General features: G+C 40.7%; 1 long non-coding RNA gene across 1 annotated transcript; it reads left to right on the forward strand.

The window, feature by feature from the left end:
• Positions 1-16,992: 16,992 nt before the first annotated feature.
• Positions 16,993-19,054, forward strand: LOC119912445. Its single transcript, XR_005446156.1, has 3 exons — positions 16,993-18,011; positions 18,102-18,366; positions 18,485-19,054. It is a non-coding gene; the product is annotated as an uncharacterized LOC119912445 (long non-coding RNA).
• Positions 19,055-20,405: the final 1,351 nt, after the last annotated feature.

Below are 20,405 nucleotides of genomic sequence, written 5' to 3' on the forward strand. Positions count from 1 at the left end.
CTAAATGACTGTATTAGTAATACATAATAATATTAATAATTATAACATACATACATAATAATATTATTAATAATTAATAATACATAATATTATAACATTAAATTAAAAGTATATTGTTAATGTAATAGTAAACTGTAAGTTTGATATTAATTTATTCATTACGTTACTATATTCAATATAATTTCATATAATAGTATATAACTTATACACTATACACTATACCGGCTGTTCAACCAGGTTAATCCCGTTACTCTTGATCGCCACTCCGACTATGTTTTGGACAACTAGCATTGCGGGAATCACACAGTCGCTACTCACTGCCTGTCTAGTATTTTTGGCTATGCATTCTAAATAGGCCAAAATACGTTCACCTACACTTTTAGCAAACAAACTCTTGACAAACAGGATTTTCACATTGAAAAAAATATCTTCAAAATATAATATCTTCTTAAATGGCGATTAAGACTTTTTAAAACTTTTTAATGGCCTTAAATAATTGATTTATTACATTTTAAGACTTTTTAAGACACCCAGTAATTAGACAGTCTATGGTTTTCTTCATCTACTTTGTGCTTCTGTTTCTCTCTCATCTCTTTCCTCTTCTTCTTGGTCTTCTTCCATTCTTTGGGCTGAAATGACTTTATTTCCAGGAGCATCTGAAACACGAATGCACTGATCGATTAGTCATAATGTGCTGTAACATAAAGTATATACTGTTAATACAAAATCTAGACACCAAATCATCATGATGGAGTTAAAGTTGTATTGTACCTGGTATGTGTTGCTGAGCTCTGCTCACTAACTTGTTGAGGCAGAAGAAGGTTATAACAAGGGCAAGGATGGGCAGGCACCTCAGGGCAAAAATGAACACTTCCTTCCTGTGAGAATCTGAAATTTACCCACAGAAACAGTCAACTAATTAATAAAATGCTGTCCATCCACTCTCATGATTCCAGGTCATTTTTGACTTCTGCCCACAGAGAAACATCTGATTAACAGAGAAACAGCTAAATCTCTTATACTTCTGAGGGCATCACAGCCAACATCTGAGTAGACTGTTGATACAGACCGTTTTGTGTCCTGATTTCTGTGATCACTGTGTTTTAATCCAGCGAAATTTATAGTACAGGTTTTTAGCTGAAATGCAGTTTAACCTTTAAAAATTTAGGTAAAGTATGAAACCTTGAGTCAACATGCTGATTCTGATGCAGGGACAATAGATACTTATTAAAGATAGGCTATTATCGGTCAGGATTGAAATTAAATTAAAAAGATGATTATTTTACTACACTACTGGGAATAATCAGGTCATAATTAAACTTTAAAAGAAAAAGGAAATTAAATAAGCAAATGTAAAATGATCATTTAGGAAAAAAGTGAACTTTAAAATGTCTGTGAAGGTTCTCAGTCACCCAGGACATATCCAAGGAAGGTTAAAATCAAGAGCAACTGGATCAAAGGCACCCAGATGAAGTCTAAAATGCAAAAGTTTAAATGGAAATGGTCAAAGTGGAAGCCTAACCTGAAATTTAAAATGGCAATGGAAATAAGAAAAAGAAATGAATGGATGAAAGGATGTTCAATTTGACATTTTGCTTTTCAAGATGTATGTAAATGGGAGGTGTGGCCCAAAGGCTGGAGGGAGAGTTTGAAATGGCAGGGGCCACACAGATGGACAGCAGAAGCCGAAGATATGCCAACGCGGTTATGTCGAAAACAGCTGGTTCAATCTAAGGGGGCTTGGAGACAGCCATCCAATTTAAAGCTTGCTGCAGACATGATGGGAGAAGCAGTGACACAAAGAGGAAGTTTTGACTGGACAGGATAGCAACTGACAAAAGGCAAAGGCCAGTTAGGCCTGTCTGGGAAGTAAAAAAATCCATCTGGAATTACTACTGTAGTTATAAGGACCTTAAATATAATGACAGTCTTTCTGAATTTTTTTTCAGATGGATCAAAGGATCTGAAAACAGATGCAACAGGGTCTGCAGTTGTTGAACCTGGTAACCAAGTGGGATTTAACAAGAGAACATCTGATTTTTTTAATCTGCATGCTCTTCAATTGTTTGCCATGTTGATAGCATTAGAATGGACAGAACAGGTCAGCTGCAGCAACATTTTAATATGTAGTGATTCTGTGTTGGCATCATTAAGACAGGTACAGCCAGAAGTCACCAGGAGCTGCTTTATGAAGTCCTGTTTAATCATTTAAAAATAGTTAGGCAAGGAGAATATTGTAATGTTCGTGTGGTTCCCAGTACATGCAGGTATCTTGGGAAACAAGAGAGCAGAAAAATTGGCAGAAGAAACAGTAAAAAAATAAATAGTTGAAATCAATATTAAATGATGAAAATCAGAGGGGAAAGACATAGTGTGGAGAAAAGTGGCAATGGGATAACACAATAAGGGGAAGACATTTACACTCAATCCAAAACAGAGTAGGTATGTTGAGAAGTAGGAGAACAAAACGGAATTGCTCACTGCAACCTTAAGGGGTAACTTTGGTAATTTTACCTTGCAGAACATGGGAGTTGCTGTACTGCTGAGTAGCTGTGTAAGGTGGCAGTAGCTCAGTCCATCGGACCAGAGATACTGAGTGTGGACTGGTAGCTGGAGAGGTGCCTGTTCACCTCCTGGGCACTGATGAAGGAGACCTTGAGCGAGCCCCTGAACCCAGGGCTGGATTGGTAATCTGGCATACTGGGCAAATGCTCGGTGGGCCGACGCACCTTTGGGGCCGGTGTAGTAAATTATTTATTTAACTGTTTTAAAAAACGGGCCAACGATCGGCCCATAAAGCATGGACAGCAGCCCATTGGGTGATTTTCTATACTGACACTGGGCGGCCCAATCACATGTCTTACTAGCCCCCTCTGCTCTCTGTTCTCTTCAGATGGAGGCCGCCTAATGCGCGAAAACAACCGCTATGTTTGCTACCGCGGCTGCAGTAGCTTCAACATCAGCTGCGGTACCCTGAGTAGAGCTGCACAGGCACTTGAAGGAGTAAAGGAGAGCTGTGGCCGCTGCCAGGCAGGAGAGGAGGTGTGTGTTAGCCAGTGACAGAGCGGTGTGAGAGAGAGAGCAGGTGAAGCGGTAAGCAGGAGTAGCTCAACCTGCAGGGAGGGAGGGTCATTTACACTGGGGACGCTTTTACAACAGCGTCACCAGGTCATTTTTCCAGGGCTTTAGCCCCTACTGTTTTGACAATAGCCCTGAATGTAACTCAACAACAACATAAAAAATGTTTTCTATAGTAGGCTAATTTGCAATAATCCTCATCAGGCAGCCTGTCTCGCAGCTCTTCAAAGAGCAGAGGCTACTCGCAATACTATTGCTACATTTTGTTTGAATTTCACATAACGTGACTCGCTATGGAGGACTGATCCTGACAAATTTGCTTCTTAGTCACCACCACTAGAGCTTTAGCTTATATGATATTAACACTACATAAATTAGCCTAGCGGCTAACAGACGTTTACTCTCCTCATAGCTTAACAACTTTTAACAATTTCTTACTCACCGCAGGTTAAGTCACTGCATCTCCTGACACAACACCACGTTTGATTTTTCACCCTGAATGGCGTTTTTGTTGAAACAGCAGCTGATAACAGCAGAGCAACAAGGTGCTCCCTGTGGGAGCATTTACCGTACATATGCGAATAGGAGTGCACTCAATTTAGCTGCGGCTAACTGACCATGTGGCTCTCAGGAACAGCTCACTTTCCTGCAGTTCTGTGTCCGTATAAGTCACTAAATTAAAACTCTGTAGGTCAGAGCATCCACATGAAAAAGAAGGAAGACATGGCTGGTAGTGTCTTCAAACAGAGTTGCTAAACACCTCAGCGCACTGAAGGAAGCCATCTGACTGTGTGAGGAGCAGCTCGTTGATGTCTGCAGGCAGAGTAGGCCTAGAGCTCTCCTGTCTGACTGATCCACCAATAGGAGAGAAGTTCACCCCTTGAGACACAGCCCCTCCTCATTTGCATAATGAGGCAGAAATGCATAGAGAAATGTAAAAAGGACAGGCAGAAATAAATACCATGGGTGAAAATAAATAGGCTAGAAAATGCAACGCAAGAATAAAACAAACAAAAATATTAAAACACACATAAATAAATACATTTTAAAAATAAGTAATTAATAAATAAAGTTGAAGATTATAACGGAGAATAAATAAATAAGGTAATTATTACAAAGGTGAATAAGTAAAGAAGCTAATTAAAAATAGATAGCGTATATACATTTATGTCTCCTTGTATAATTTAATTACTACCTAAATTTATTTATTTACTTTATTTTTTGTGCATTTAATCGGATGCTTATTGAGCGTTTATTTATGTCTGTATTTATTTCTGATGTTGTCAGGATCAGTCCTCCATAGACTCCCCGCCGTTACTACCTGCCTTCAGAGAGAGAAAGAGAGAGACAGTGCGAGAGAGCATGCATTGCTTACAGCTTCAGGGCTTGTCAGCAACTACTAATTTGTCCCGAGCAAAATTGTAATCAAAACATTTAAATATAAATGTTGGCGGTCAGCGTCTAGTCAATGTACTTACTTCACAAACGGTTAACAGTCCGCCACAAAGTAGTGAGAGAATAACATGACACACCTGACCGTGACACAGACACCTGTCGCTCTCTCTGCTGTCTCTGTCCTCCTCGCTCAGAGACACTTTGCTGTTTTACTGTATCTCTACTCCATGATGCTTTATTTCCTCTGAAGTGGCTGTGAGCTGAACTTTATCAGAGGCGCTGAAGTGAACACGTGTGTGGATGTGTGGTGATATTTCTGTCTAATCACAAGCGTTTTCAGTTTTGGTTTTCTACCTCTGATGAAGAGCAGTGAGCTCATCTCATCCAGTACAGTCTGTCTGTCAGACGGTCTAAAGTGGGTAGCAGCCTGCTACCATATCAGAAGAGCAATAACGCAGGGTAATGCACAGCAGTAGGGCAGGTAGATTTTGTTAAAATATTAATGACTTAATTCTCATTATATCTCAAATTGTTATTCTGTAAATGTCAGAGAACACAGATGTGTGGGAGAGATTTTTAGTGTGCAGAAAGTTTTGAACATGAGCAGAAAAGCTGCTGAAACATAGGAGCAATTAAGGTGCAGGGGTTTATAACTGAATTACAAGGAATTCGTTTATCATTGAGGTGAAAAGGTGCCGCGTGCACATTTAAAGACTTTAGGTTACTTCAGTCATGTCTGCATGTGTGTTGACTCAGCAGGGATGAAATAAAATGAGAAACAGGAGAAACATATTTGACAGTTGTCACCTGAAATTTGTTTTTGTAAATACAGAAAAATTCACCAGAATGCAGCAAATGAAGTGTTTAAAGCCTAAATTTTTCAAGGGGGAGGACCCCCAGACCCCACTTTTAAATCTTTTAAATGATTTATTATCAGTAGTAATTATAAAAATTGTAATAAATGTATTTATATGGCCTATGATATTTAATAATTAAAATGTAGCTAAAGAGCACACTGCAAGGAAAACAGAGCAAGTAGTCTCTGAAGAGAGGTGGCAGGTGGAGAAAAGAGAGCAAGAGGAGGATTTGGAAAACTATAGGAAACAAGGCCACGAGAGGATTTGAAAATAAAAGTAAAGGAAGAAGAATAGTCTTTCTGACAAGTTTCTGAAAAGTGGAGAAGAAGGAAAGTGATTCAGTGAGGAGGAATTGTCAGAAAGGATATATCTTGATTTACAGGGTGAGGCTGTATGAGAGCTCCTCTCAGACGTTTCTGCTATCAGGAATATAGAGATGTTGCTAGAAACTGTCTGCGATGTAAAGCCAACGCTCATGATGTATTGGAGGCGACGCCCACCAAAACTTTTACCTTTTATTAGTTGTGTGTGTGATAAATGTTTCACATATAAAGTTGTTGCTCTTCATTCTCTGTAACTTATTTCAGTCTCTTTACGTATCCATTACCCTCTTGCTACCTGATTTTCAGGTTAATTCCTTCACAAAGTAATTTGTGCATTATCTCTTGGCTGATTAAGACACAGCGCTTAGTGTAAAGCTGAGCTAGAAATAAACTGTATGTTAATTGGGGAGAATGTTAATTATGTAGTGAACAACGGTGTGGATTTGTGCATTTTACATTGAATAAATTTGGAGCTACCCTAAATTCCTTTCTCCTCCCCAGAGAAGAAGGGGAGGGGTCAAAGTTGCTTTCTCTAAGTGCTATCCCGATCATAAAACTGGCCCCTTTTTGATTCTGAAGCTGATAACGCGGGGCCTGACTGTTAAACTGACAAAGGGACACGAACCAGCCATTGGCATCAGTCTATCAAAACCGGCCCCCCCACACACGTTTCCGTGGCAACTGACCTTATTCTTTGTTTAATTACCACATCAGAAAGGAAAACTCCTGTCTCACCCAAGTGTGACATGGTCCAGACACTGAACTTTCAATGTAAAAAGACTGCAGTCTCCAAAGACTCAAAGCATTTAATTGAGTTAATTAAATCTTTAGTTACCTGAATACGTTTGCCTCTATTTGAGTAGTTATGTTAACTGTTGTTGCTATCTGTTGTTGATATTAGTGCTGAAAAGAAAGTTACTTGTGCAGTGTTTTTATTTTCAGCAATACACTCCTTCATCTGATGTAATCAATGCTTGTTCAAAATACTTTCCTACAAAATTCCTTTAGAAATGATGACAAAGAAATGTTTTACTATACTCTTAATTGCCAGCTTGAATTTAAGGATGAATCAACAATATCCCCGGTTCCTGAGGAGAGACGATCTTTGATTTAATCCAAGCTTTCCTCATGTAACCTGAGCTCCCCCAAGTGGGCGAAATAAGTATTACATGCCCTCGTCAGAAATGCCGTTAAATGTATAAATATCCTGACCAATAATGTAACAATTGTTTCCTGTTACCAAATGCTTAGAACAGTACAACCGTTCAACCATTGAGGTTCGATTGTGGAAAATATTTGATTATAATACGTGCAAATAGATTTCTTTTCTTTAGACATTAAGTTTAGAAAGGCAGTCCCTTGGGAAACCTGAGACGCCCCCTGGGGAACCACGCCCCAGGCAACAAAAGAGCGACACGCGACCTTGCGCGCTCTCTTCTCTTCGCTGTTGGCTCTTCCACTCTGTTCTGCTCTCTGGACGTTTCGGCACGAGCAGCGTGCCTCGCCAGGCAACGCCCAGACTCGGCCAGCGAAACAAACAGGCCTTTGTTCGCCTGAAGCTACACACCTGAAGTGCCGCGACATCGATCTGCCTTCAGTTTGTTTTATTTTCTTTATTTCTTTTGTTTGTTAAAGTTATCAGTCCGTTAAGTTAAACTGGACTCATTCAGGAACGACCAAGTTCCATTTTAAGCCTTTTTCGTCGAGCCAACTTCACCGAGGTCAGACCAAGCCACGTGGTCTCGCCAGCTACAACGAAGGAAACCTGAAAACAGCCGAATTGCCGGAGGAGGCGTTTTCAATCAGACACGGAGAACCCCGGAGAATCCCTAGCAAAAAGCCAGGATCGGCAGCTAGCGTGGGACCCGTGCAACAGGCCAAAAGCAGACTGTCGACAAGCAGTAAGACTTAACACACGTCCTGTGATCAGATGTCCATTTTAACTCCTAAATTATAGCATTAGTTTACTTTCAGTAGCTCTTCTATGCCGTATGAGTCAAATGCTTCTCACAACCGAACCTCCAGGCTCATTGTTCAGCAAATGTTTATGTTCCCTGTATCCAACCATCGTTTTATCACCTTAGTTAGAGAATAAATTCACTGTAATATAATCAAGAGCTGTGTGTGTTGCCTATTTCTAGTTCCTGCCAAGAGAATTGACCCTTTAGATATGAGACTGACTGACTGATTTAAGATAATTGGGCGATTATTAACTAACTGATCACTAGTAATAATTGTATAATTATTCAAAACTACCTAGAGGTCCGGAGACTCTAGGATTATAACAACTCCGGTGGTGCCCTTAACGAGGAAAATTTTGATTTTATGAATTTTCAATTATGAATTCATAATCGGGTATCAATTCTCATAAATTTATTAAAATGCATAACTAAAAATTTTTAGGTCTGCTACAATTAAATTGCTTCAATATGTATTCACTATATTCAGTTTGTTTAAAAAAAAGTTTACCTGCTGCCTTGAAAATCCAAGTTAACTCAACTTGAAGATTGCCTTTGTTTCAACTCACAAATTAAGGTCCATAAAGTCGATCTAACTACAGTGTTCTGGTTGCCTCATTCTTGTTTGTTAGATGATTGAACTTTTATCACTTTCAACTACATGCTTTGTGTTTAAACAAAAACTTATTTTGATTTCTCAATGCAAAAAAACTTCCCTTAACTAGCTCACAGTTTCAAGTTAAAACAACTTAACTGCATATGTAGTACTTTCTATTTCACCACAAAAGTGTCTATATTTTAGTTGGAATTTAAATACATGACTTATCTGCAATGTAGTTAGTTGATCATGTCCATGTTTCAACTTTGCTGTGGTTTAAAGAAGCGCTGTCATACATATTCGCTACACATAGTTACACTTACAATTACCAGTAATGCTTAAAAGAAACCGTTTTGTCATTATTAGCTCCTTCCATTTGCAAACCAAGATATTAGTCAAATCCTTAATGCAACACTGTCAAGCTGTTGGTGTTTTGTTACCTACCTGCTGCTGGGTTGATCTTTGATCTGTCTCTGTCTGTAACTGTGATGAAAGTGCCATTTCCTTCAGCCGCTTCTAAAACTGGTATCTCCACAGTCATCCTGCAGGTGTATCTCCCTGCATCCTCTCTTGTGATATTAATAAAGATCAAGTCTAAGCAGCCAGATGTCTCCTTTCTCAGAGATCCTTGAGAGTAATTCATCGACTCAAATGTCTGCATCTTTATTTCTGTTTGTTTTTTCAGCCAACTAATTCTCATTCTTGCAAACCCCCCTGTCCCGCAGCAGTCTCATGACAGAGACATCAGGACTCTGGGTAACAACAAGTGTGCCTGAAGAAACACCTATGAACAGACAGAGTGATGCATGATTTGGTAGTTCATCACAACACCGTACATCCTGCTTCATTTCAGAAGCTACATCAGAAGTTAACTGTAGTGAGTTTTTAGGGGAAAAAAGGACATGCACTATATAGACATGGTTTAAAATCCATCACAGTGATTTGAGCAGATTTTTGCCAAACAACGAAATAAAGTGATTACGTCACCGACAATAAGAGACTATTAGTTCTCTTAATTCATGTATCAGTTTAAATTATTTAAACCATCAAAACATGTTGGTTCAAATCCTGAGACATTTAGCATTACATTGTAACATTAGCATGCACTCATCTAAGAAACAGATGTGATCCATCCATCTTCATCCGCTTATCCGGGATCGGGTCACGGGGAAACAGATGTGATATTAAAGGATAAGTTGTTGTGTTTTTACTTACTCCAAGACGAGAGGACACAGAGAGAAGAGAGTAGCAGACTGCTGAGTAGAAGCTTCATCTTTCTACACTGATTCACCGCTGAATACTGACACACACATACACACACATGCACACACATACACACACACACTCTTACAATAATGGTCATCATGAATTCTTCAGTGTTCAGTATATTTCTGCAGAGAAGTGTGAAAACCCACAGCTTCCGTTCCTTCATCAGATGGAAGGAAGCTATCGTTCATGTATAACAGAAGCAGTAGGTGAGGGTGTGTTAACTGTTGAGTTTTAAAAAGTTACAACAAACTTAATTCCAGTGTTTCAGTGTTTTTCTTCAAATGTAAAACTGCAGGATTTTAGGCCAGGCAATTGCATTAGAATGTTGATTAAACCATTGTTTGTATCCTCTTTGTAATGTGAAGAAAACTGACACCTCTTTGTTTAGTGCCAGAAGGACTGTTTTGTTTTGACTGTTTCATTGACACTTAAGATAGGTCAAGGTGTCAACCATTTTGGAGACAAGCCCAGTTGTTCTCTATGATTAGTTTAGAGCAAAAGACTGTTTATTCCTGTAGATTGAAGCGGGGTTTCACGTCTGGGATCAGTGCTCTTTTGTTCGACCAAAAGGTAGAACAGTAAGGTACACCCTTCCCAATTGGGTGACGACCAATGGCTATGGACCTAAGCCATTTGGAGGAAAATGGACCCGCCCACATACCTAGAGGATATTAACAATTTATTTTGTGAGAATCAGGACTGTAAGCTGTGGATCTGGGAGGAGAAGCAGCTTTTCAGTCCACTGCTGGAGGCGGCTTTAGCTCAGTCTGTTCGGACTTGACTGAAAGCTGTAAATCTGAACGGAGGACCAACTTTTCAGTCCACTGCAGTGTTATTTGTTTGTTCTGTAATGCCATCTCTTTATTCACTAATTTTTGTAATTAAATCTTTTTGTTAATTTTCATTGGACTGAGCCTCTCCTTTTTCAAAATCTGAAAAAACGCAACAATTGGTGACCCCAACGTGATTTTGAGAAAAGGACAGGACAAAACTTCAGACCAAGAGCAGACGATTGCCTGATTTTCACACGGGCCCAAATATCAGAAGGTAAGAACAGAGACCTGTTTTATCAAAACTCTGTATAGGCTGTATAGGATATTTTAGGTGTGAGAATCAAGCACCGTCTACTCCGTAAGTCTGTTAAAATTTTAAAGTGATTTAAAGTGAAGATACCGACTGTTAAACAGAATTTGAGATGGTAATACAGAACAATGGTATGTTATTGTTGTTCTGTGTTGAGGGGTTAGAGTCCCTAAGTATTGTTTGTTTTGAGGGGTTAGAGTCCCCCCTTAGGGTTAGAGTCCCTAAGTATTGTTTGTTTTGAGGGGTTAGAGTCCCCCCTTAGGGTTAGAGTCCCTAAGTATTGTTTGTCTAAGTGTTGAGGGGTTGGAGTCCCCCTTAGGGTTAGAGTCCCTAAGTATTGTTTGTCTAAGTGTTGAGGGGTTGGAGTCCCCCTTAGGGTTAGAGTCCCTAAGTATTGTTTGTTTTGAGGGGTTAGAGTCCCTAAGTATTGTTTGTCTAAGTGTTGAGGGGTTGGAGTCCCCCCTTAGGGTTAGAGTCCCTAAGTATTGTTTGTCTAAGTGTTGAGGGGTTGGAGTCCCCCTTAGGGTTAGAGTCCCTAAGTATTGTTTGTCTAAGTGTTGAGGGGTTGGAGTCCCCCCTTAGGGTTAGAGTCCCTAAGTATTGTTTGTCTAAGTGTTGAGGGGTTGGAGTCCCCCCTTAGGGTTAGAGTCCCTAAGTATTGTTTGTCTAAGTGTTGAGGGGTTGGAGTCCCCCCTTAGGGTTAGAGTCCCTAAGTATTGTTTGTCTAAGTGTTGAGGGGTTGGAGTCCCCCCTTAGGGTTAGAGTCCCTAAGTATTGTTTGTTTTGAGGGGTTAGAGTCCCCCTTAGGGTTAGAGTCCCTAAGTATTGTTTGTCTAAGTGTTGAGGGGTTGGAGTCCCCCCTTAGGGTTAGAGTCCCTAAGTATTGTTTGTCTAAGTGTTGAGGGGTTGGAGTCCCCCCTTAGGGTTAGAGTCCCTAAGTATTGTTTGTCTAAGTGTTGAGGGGTTGGAGTCCCCCTTAGGGTTAGAGTCCCTAAGTATTGTTTGTCTAAGTGTTGAGGGGTTGGAGTCCCCCCTTAGGGTTAGAGTCCCTAAGTATTGTTTGTTTTGAGGGGTTAGAGTCCCCCCTTAGGGTTAGAGTCCCTAAGTATTGTTTGTCTAAGTGTTGAGGGGTTGGAGTCCCCCCTTAGGGTTAGAGTCCCTAAGTATTGTTTGTCTAAGTGTTGAGGGGTTGGAGTCCCCCCTTAGGGTTAGAGTCCCTAAGTATTGTTTGTGTTGAGGGGTTGGAGTCCCCCCTTAGGGTTAGAGTCCCTAAGTATTGTTTGTCTAAGTGTTGAGGGGTTGGAGTCCCCCTTAGGGTTAGAGTCCCTAAGTATTGTTTGTCTAAGTGTTGAGGGGTTGGAGTCCCCCTTAGGGTTAGAGTCCCTAAGTATTGTTTGTGTATGTGCTGAGGGGTTAAAGTCCCCCCTTAGGGTTAGAGTCCCTAAGTATTGTTTGTTTTGAGGGGTTAGAGTCCCCCTTAGGGTTAGAGTCCCTAAGTATTGTTTGTTTTAGTGTTGAGGGGTTAGAGTCCCCCTTAGGGTTAGAGTTTGTTCTGTTGTTCTGTTGTATTATTTCATTTTTAGTACACACACCCAAAACCCAAAGAATAAGACACAAACTGATGTGTAGAAGTCAGGGATAGACAAATTAGCAAAATGGCAGACAAACAACCCCTGCAGCCATCCTCAAGCATTACAACAGAAGACTGGAAGAATAAGATTTTCCAGAAAATTGAGGCAGCCACAGAAAAGAAAAACAGACAAAAAACAAAAAAGAAGCTGGAAAAAATTTGGATGGATTGGCAGGACAGAAAATTGATCCCAGGAGATACAGACCCATGTCCCACTGGAACATACAGAACACGGATAATAGGATATGAAAGAGGAGAAGCGTCCAAAGCTCAAACAAAATGGGAGAGGAAAGGAGAACCGAGATTTGGATCAACAAAAAGAGCCCTTGACAAGGCTGCAAAACGTATGGCACGTGTCTCTCAGTTGTTGATGTACGTGAAGCATGTCATCCCAGAAGAGCCCAGTGGAGCTTGCTCAGAGAAAGAGGCCAACTCGGACACCACCAAGGAAGAGCAGAATGAGTTTAAGGACCTTAGACTACATTCAGTGATTCCCACTGCTCCCCCACCATACATGCTGTCTCAACCCAGGCTCCCTACCCCCTCTCGTCCACCTGTACAAGCCCCCTTAATGCCGGTAACAGGAGGAGTCCTGGAAGTTGATGGAGTTCCTGATGCAAACCGAAAACTGAATGAGGTGATATCAGAGGTTCTGGCTGTGGCCCAAAATGCACAGCAAATGATAAGCGAGACCCAGAGCATACTGGAAACAAGCAGAACAGGAAGTGGCGGCACCGGAACGCCAGTGACAAGCCCTGTGCATCCATCCTTCTCCACCCTGGATCAAGGACAAATGTGTAGAGATAATGAGTGCACTGGAGATGGAGCCTTCAGGCTCAGGGAGGAAGCCACCATGCTGGGAAGTGAAAGACAGAGACTGAGGCAGAGACAAACAGAAGAGGAGAAGAGAAAGACGAAGAGTAAGAAAAAGCCTAGAAAACATAGGACTGGTTATGACAGTGAAGGACAAGAAGAAAGTGAAGAAGAAATTAAAGAAAGGAAAAAGAAGGGATGTGTGACACATCCAGAGAGGAAGGAAAAAGGTGAAGACACCTCCAGTGATTCTTCTGAGTCAGAAGAAGAGGACAACAACACAACATGCACACACAGACTAAGGGGCAAAGTAAAGGTTGCCCTGCCACCCACCACATCTGAAGGAGCAGTCCTGACCAGTCCCATCTTAAGCCCCACCCGATCACCCATAGAAAGCACAACACAGGGACAATACCCTCTGGTGGCTGGAGGAGGAGGAGCAACAGTCTACCAGCCTTGGAAACACAGGGACATGGAAGCATTAGTGACCAAACTGCCACCACTACAAAAAGGAGGACAAAGATGGATCATCGAATGTGAGAAATACACAGCAGGAGACCAGCTCTGTTTGGGAGACATAAGAGCACTCATGAGACGCATAGAAGGAAATATTAGAGTCCGGGAACTGGATGGAATAGCCAGATGCACCACTGAAGCAGATGGCACACCTTTCAACAGGTACAGAAATGTCTACTGGGAGGCAGTAAGAGATAAATTCCCTACACTAAGATCCCTTACTGGATTGGACAGCCTTAAAAAGATGCCTGATGAGGAGCTGCATGTCTTTCTAAGAAGGTGTGAAGATGAATGGTTGGAAAGCACTGGAGAACGCTATGATCACTCCACCTCTAATCGCATGCTGTACAGAGACAGAGTGATAAAGGCTCTCCCATTAGCAGTCCAAGCCAAATTGAATGACATTGCGGGACTCAACATCATGGATGAAGAACACTGGCGACTCCAACTGACTCATCACTGCAGCAGATATAACAAAACAGAGGATGAACATGATGAAGAGTTAAAGGCCCTCAACAAAAGACTGCTGAAGATGCAAGTAGCAGAAAAAGAAGACATTATAAACAAAGCAAAGGAAAATAAACCCGAAAAACAAATGATAATGGGATCATTTGCAGGAGAAATACAAGACGTGGTTGAACAGGCCATAGCTGCTGCAATGAAAAAGCTACCAGTAGAAACCACACCTTCACCCACGTGGCCACCATGGGCAACAACAGAACCAGTTCCTCCACAACCATACCCCATGCAATACCAGAAACCACCATCAACAGGACAGTATAAGCCCAGGACAACAGGATTCACTGGCTGTTACAAATGTGGACAGCTAGGACACTGGTCCAGAGATTGTCCTTTCGAAGGTCTACATGCACCAGTGCCTTATGGCCTACAGAGAGGAAGAGAATCCTCAAACAGAAGAGGACTACCAAACACAGGGAGAGGAAGAGGGAGTAACATGTCAACTAACTACTCCCAGTTGCCAATGACTGCCTGGGAAGAGGAACAAGGTCCAGAAGAATCCTGGCCACACGCACCACCTGGGGGCCTCACTGTGCAGTTTCCAGGGTTCCAATCAGTGAGACCATCACCAGACAGTCAAGATCATCCCAGGTGATATGGACAACTTCAACTGTCGCCAAGGTAGCTGAGAGGGACACCTGGGTCTATGCATCACAGTGCAAAGTGTTTCCCCAGTGAGGATCCCCTCCAACAACACAGACAATGGCTGCAGTGCTCACCACCGTCCTGGTCAGCACAGTTCAACAAGATGACAGACAAGTCTTGGAGCTCTCAACAAACAGACTGCACTAGTACTCATATAACCACAACACCCACACAGATTATTGATTCATTTGCACTCACCAATTGAACTGATGTCATTTACACTGATTTTCTACACGTACTGTTTCACACAAAAAAGGTCATAACCAGTGAAGATGCAAGAAGAGGATGCAGAGGGGAGACGTAACATTGGCATGTTACCAACGCAGGAAGAAGAGGTCAGAGAAGAGGAAGATGATTTTTTGCTTAAACCATGATTTGATTTTACAACTTTGACATTTCAATGACATAATTGTAGAGAAGTCTAATAGTGATTTCACACCAATCAATGGTGTGAAAGGAGGGATTGTTGAGTTTTAAAAAGTTACAACAAACTTAATTCCAGTGTTTCAGTGTTTTTCTTCAAATGTAAAACTGCAGGATTTTAGGCCAGGCAATTGCATTAGAATGTTGATTAAACCATTGTTTGTATCCTCTTTGTAATGTGAAGAAAACTGACACCTCTTTGTTTAGTGCCAGAAGGACTGTTTTGTTTTGACTGTTTCATTGACACTTAAGATAGGTCAAGGTGTCAACCATTTTGGAGACAAGCCCAGTTGTTCTCTATGATTAGTTTAGAGCAAAAGACTGTTTATTCCTGTAGATTGAAGCGGGGTTTCACGTCTGGGATCAGTGCTCTTTTGTTCGACCAAAAGGTAGAACAGTAAGGTACACCCTTCCCAATTGGGTGACGACCATTGGCTATGGACCTAAGCCATTTGGAGGAAAATGGACCCGTCCACGTACCTGGAGGATATTAACAATTTATTTTGTGAGAATCAGGACTGTAAGCTGTGGATCTGGGAGGAGAAGCAGCTTTTCAGTCCACTGCTGGAGGCGGCTTTAGCTCAGTCTGTTCGGACTTGACTGTAAGCTGTAAATCTGAACGGAGGACCAACTTTTCAGTCCACTGCAGTGTTATTTGTTTGTTCTGTAATGCCATCTCTTTATTCACTAATTTTTGTAATTAAATCTTTTTGTTAATTTTCATTGGACTGAGCCTCTCCTTTTTCAAAATCTGAAAAAACGCAACATAACCTGATATTTTTTATTTATTGGAAGTTATTTATCAGTATTGGAACATCCGAAAATTGTAACCTGTAGTAATGCACTGTATTTTGTAGATTGACTTAAAGCCAATTCTGTACAGTTTTTATGAGATATTTCACATTATTCTGATGGTCTAAGTTTAAGTTAGTGGTTCTCAACCTTTTTTGGGCCAGCGCCCCCCCCATCCATTATCCAGGTCTCTTAACACCCCCCATCAAAAAAAGATATTGGGTATTTGCCATGAATATTGTTAATTAGTTTTTTTTATTGTTGTTGTTACTATTGTTATAAAAAACATGGAGGGTGGAGGGTGCAGTCGATACTGACCACCAGCTATTAGTGTTCTAACATTAACTTAGCTCTCCTTATTAGCTAGGCTCCTTACATGCTTGCTAATAACTCTTTTAAGCAGGGTCTCCGACATTGACAGCGTAGTGCTGGACTGATTTGAGCAGCCGTGTTCATGAGTGAGCAAACTGACCAAACGCGAATTTAATCGACGCAATGCTATCCTTGTGAGGGTTTTATTGCTGGACAACTGCTGAGTGTTTACACACAATGCGATAACGCGAATAAGCACAACTCGCCATCATTACAGCTGTATGAACCCAAAGGAAACATTTTGCTGTGATTACAGCTAACCTGCGTTGGTCAAAACTGAAGTCACATTGTCAAAACTCTTCACACAGTCAGCGATACAGAAGTGTATGTGGACCAAACTGTGAATCATTTTTCATTGCTTTCACACAAAATGCATTCAATGACTACTTTCTCCAAAATTCATGAATTCTTTTCTCATTACTTCACCACCTGCAAAACACTGTATATCTGCAGCACATTTTTCAAATGCTAACACAGTGTCCAAAACTGTTAAAAACACATTCAAAACAGAATTATTGCAAATATCCTGCATTTTTGCAGCAACCAGACTGAAATATATAGAAAATCTTTTACATTTGAAATATATAGAAAATCTTTTACATTTACATACATTTTATTTTTAAATCTATGTGCATAGAGAAATGTTTGTAGTTTTATGAAATTGGTTTTACTGTAAAACTGCAAGCTGAGTGTAAAGCGGGAAATGTGCTTGTATTTTAGCAGAACTGGTTCAAGTGGTTGGTGCTTCTAATACAAGTTGTGGTCATTGTGTCTCACGTACGTACCAGTGTTACTGCAACTGAATTGCAGCACTGAAATTTCAGGAACAAGTTTTTCTCAGTTGCTTTGGTACATTTCTACAATCATCCTCAACATTTGCAAAACTATTTGTATCTGTAAACTATGGCTAAGGATTAGATGACAATGATTCAAAATGCACAAGGCTGCACTTTTTCTGTATGGCACAGATCATTTTCAACAGTACAGAGTTATACATTGCTGGGAATTGGACAGGATTCAATGTTACACTTTTCTGTATGCACTGTAATTTGGTGACAGAGCAAACTCTTCACACAGTGAGCACAACAGAAGTATATGTGGGCCAAACTGAGGATCAATTATCATTGCTTTGGCACAAAATGCATTCAATGACTACATCTTCCAAATTACATTCATTCTTTTCTCACTTTGACACAACAACCGCCAAAACTCTGTGTACTTACAGGCCAATTAGCACATGCTTACACACTGTTTTCAAAACTGTTAAACTTAAGTTCAAAACAATAACATAATACAAAACTGAATAAGACAGCAATTTGCTACAATTCTACAGTAATATTTTAATGAAATATATTGTAAATCCTACAATTAAATGCTATAAAAACAATTGGACCAACCACAGCTGATCTACACAGGTGTTACTCTTTCAATTTGATTACAAAAGGAGACAACTGCTGAGTAGTTTTGCATTGTGATGTAAACATGGACCCAGCCAGAAATAGAGAAGTGACTGAAAGAGGAAGAAGAGTGGCTGGGAGGGGGCGAGGAATACATATGCGTGGTGGAAGGAAAAATAAGAGGAAGATCAAGAGCTGTAGTCTCAGATGAGATCAGAGCTACTGTAATTGATCATTTAATAAATCATGGTCTCTCAATGAGAGAGGCTGGTCAGAGAGTGCAGCCAAATCTGCAACGCTCAGCAGTGGCATCTATTGTTAGAGTTTTCCGGCAAACCAACAGGTAACTTGTATTCTGCAAGGGCATTTGACTGAGTTGCACATTACAGAAGTAAATAGACGTGTGTGTAATTGCTTTTGCATTTCTGCTTAGGACTCAACGGTTACCTCACACAGGTGGGAGAGGAAGGATGTTCACTGATGTGCAGGAAACTGCCATTGTTTATATGGTCATCAGAAACAATGGCATAAAACTCACTGAGATTCGAGACAGAGTCTTGGCAGACAACGTTACTTTTGCAAATATTCACAGTGTAAGCATAACAACTATTTCTAGAGTCCTGAAAAAAACATCAGGTAAGGATGAAACAGTTGTACACTGTGCCTTTTGAGAGGAACTCAGGAACCAATATGTCCAGGTAAGATCACAATGAGATACAGAACTGTTTTTGAACAAAACCAAACACATACAAAGACAACTTTTTATGTAATGTTTACTACTGTAACAGCTTATGTTGCCTTGTGGATTTATTTTAGAGAGTCACGGAGATTGAAGGCAGGCAAACACCCCACATTTTCATCTTTGTTGATGAGGCAGATTTCAACTTGGCCAAAACCACAGTGGATGTCCGGGGCCAGAGGGGTGCCAACATCACAATGTACGCAGCAATATCCACTGATGGACTGCTGTTACACAAACCACTAATTGAGCCATACAACACTGAACATCTCCTTGCGTTCCTGCATGATCTCTATGGAATCCACATGATCAAATGTCCCTCCTGGACGCAATGAATGCTGGATGCCTGGACATATCAGCAGAAGATTGCCAAGGATGGATCAGGCATGCCAGAAGATTCTTTACTAGGTGTACTGCCCTAGATGACATAAGATGTGATGTGGACCTGTGGCCAAATGGAGAAGACCGAGTAGATTAGCATTACTATTGTATCTGTATCAGTGGATAGTGTGTATACAAATTCTTGTATTTTGGAATTACTCAGTGCAAAAAAAAAAATAATAATAAAAGACATAAAATATATTGAAGCATTCTGCATCATGTCTGATTCATTCCAGTAACCTATATTGCAGTGAATTATAAACAGAGATGTGTCCTTGTTTTACACAAGAAAACATTGTATAATGCTACCTGTTGTTAGTGTTTTTTAGGTCATTGTTTTTTGGGTGACAAGGTGTGTTTGTTGTTTGTCAACCTAGTGTTGACAAACAACAAATTGATTTTGAGACATGTATGAAGTGATTTGGTAGTTTTAGTGCATTTTGAAAGTGAAATGAACTGCTGTGCCGAGCTGAAAGTTGGTTTGGAGAACTGTGTGAAGAGTTTTGAAAAAGTGGCCTAAGTATTGGGAAATGTGTCCTAGCGACTGTAAAAAAAAAAACCTGTAACATCATAACAGATATCTTCATCAATGTACCGTAGCACACATTTATAGACATGTAGGAAAAATTATTTGCACATTATGGCATGTTCAACCATTTTGCATGTAGTGACTTATGCAATGAACTTATGCCTAGATGTTTTGGGGGGTAAGGCTACTCAACAGAGAACCAGTATACTGTAATGCATTGTAATCAACATGACATAGAGTAAGCAACTGATAATGTAGGAAACAGCAGACTATTGCACATTGATTTGCATAAATGTGTCAAAGCATTTGCCATCAGATCAAACTGATGCCAAAATAACTACAACAGATTTGTTAAACTGAATTCATGCTTTGTCAGGTCTGTCAGCAAGACAGCAGGACAACAACTTCTAAACTGTTTGTTTTCTGAATGGAGTTCGGCTCGATCGGCGCTAACGTTATGCTATGCTAACTTGGTCACAGTAAAGTACAACGGTAGCTGGAATAAAGTTACATACACATATTTTCTGAACTCACCAGGTAGTTCAACCTCCTCGCTTTCTTTTCTCCAAGTAATGTCTAGTTTTGTCCGGTATTTATATAAATATGAAGTAGTGCCAAACGACGCTAACAACACTGGAACCGGATGTACACGGAAGCTAGCTGCTGAGAAGCTGGAGTGAAGATAAATCAAAGTTGTAATCCCAAAAACTAAAGCTAATTTAATAAAAGCAGTTTACTCCAAGCTCCTCCCGCGAGTAAACGGCATAGTTGTCAGAGCAGAATCCAGTCCGACTACGGGTGTTTATTTGTCCAAAAGCTGCCGCGCTGCTCTCTGCTCCTCTCCCCAAAGTTTAGCAGCTCTCCGCCGGCCAGCAGATTTTCAATCGCCCGCTCTTCCTGGCCCTCTCCACACAACGCTCTGAAGCTGTCGGTAACATACGGACAATCTCAACCTTCTCAGCGTCATGCAACTTTCTCACTTGAGTTGAAAATATTCAACTCAGGCCAATTCCTTTGTGTCGCTTCGCGCCGCCCGTCAGGAAATCTTGGCTCTACGCGTCTTTGCATTGACTTTGTATGTAAACTCA

Source organism: Micropterus salmoides, unplaced genomic scaffold, assembly GCF_014851395.1.
Source record: "Micropterus salmoides isolate LMB-PRFRI ecotype aquatic unplaced genomic scaffold, ASM1485139v1 Ms_hic_scaffold_2, whole genome shotgun sequence".
Taxonomy (NCBI): domain Eukaryota; kingdom Metazoa; phylum Chordata; class Actinopteri; order Centrarchiformes; family Centrarchidae; genus Micropterus; species Micropterus salmoides.